The sequence below is a fragment of the Propithecus coquereli genome, unplaced genomic scaffold (assembly GCF_000956105.1).
Source record: "Propithecus coquereli isolate 6110/MARCELLA unplaced genomic scaffold, Pcoq_1.0 Scaffold1009, whole genome shotgun sequence".
Taxonomy (NCBI): domain Eukaryota; kingdom Metazoa; phylum Chordata; class Mammalia; order Primates; family Indriidae; genus Propithecus; species Propithecus coquereli.
Window position 1 is genome coordinate 20,306 of NW_012133959.1, and position 1,105 is coordinate 21,410.

Below are 1,105 nucleotides of genomic sequence, written 5' to 3' on the forward strand. Positions count from 1 at the left end.
GGTTCGTTAGCATCTACCACAACATTTGCTGTGAGGACCTCTCACTAGGCGCCTAACACTGAAATAAGGGTTGTCCCCCTAGTCAGGGCTGCTTAAAGACATGTCCCTGCAACTTCCTACATTAGAATTGCCAACATCCTTGTGAAAAATGCAGATTCTTGGCCCCTGGCTCAGCCTTTGTCTGCAAGAAGCCCAGGAATCTGCATTATATCAAAATCCACACGTGACGATAAACACTGAAATTTGAGGACACCAGCTTAGTCCAAACGGGAGAAGTGAGGCCCATAGAAATTAAGCGGCAGGCCCAAGAACACAGCCCAACCAAAGCAGTGTAAGCAATGCTCTCGGTCTCACCCCTGCCTAGTGCCCGACTCTGGGGAAGGATCCTCAGTGGCCTCCCCTCAAACTTCAGGGATGTAGACACATTACGTCTTATTCCCCCGACGTGGGGCTCTGGGGAGAGCCCCAGGACAGGGAGAAGTCAGGCACGTGGCAGACCCTCCTTGGGGCGTGGGCTGGTAAGCAGGGCTGGCTTGAGGAATCCTTTCCATACAGCCTCTCACTTTGGCTGGCGACTTACAAATGAGCCCACCGTTCCGCCTGAACAAGAGCAATGCTCCGGACACGCTTCCATTCCCCCCACGATCTGCTGGGTACTGTGCCACACCGTGATTTATTACCTCCCCCAGTTTTACGAGGTATCGCATGCTGAACTGAATGAAAATCCAGGACAATCCAGGTCCAACACACCTTAGCATCTTGGATTTCGGTTAACATTCAGCTAAGGTACTGAGCTACCTGGAAGCTCAGTGGTGGGGGGCTTGGTGGCCCAAAAGGGGCAGGAAACTGGCAATCCCTGAACATCTAGTGTGCACCAGGCCCTGAGCACCGATCAACCTGCCAACCCTCACAGTGTCCCTCAGAGGAGGGCACGGTAATCGTCTCTGGTTCTCTGTTTTATAGAGAGGAAGCTAATGCTCAGGCAGGTTATGTTCCCTGCCTAAGGCCATAGGCAGGAAGGGACAGCGCCAGGATTGGAATCCAGGTCTCTCTGACTCTACAGCCAGTGTTCTCAGCTTTAAAAAACACCAGAAACTCCAAAGCT

General features: G+C 52.5%; 1 protein-coding gene across 1 annotated transcript in view; it reads right to left on the reverse strand.

Moving 5' to 3' along the window:
• LOC105809062 (nuclear pore membrane glycoprotein 210-like) overlaps positions 1–1,105 on the reverse strand; it is a gene marked incomplete at its 3' end in the record, with an annotated part of 56,971 nt that overhangs the window by 17,116 nt on the left and 38,750 nt on the right. The window lies entirely within an intron of this gene.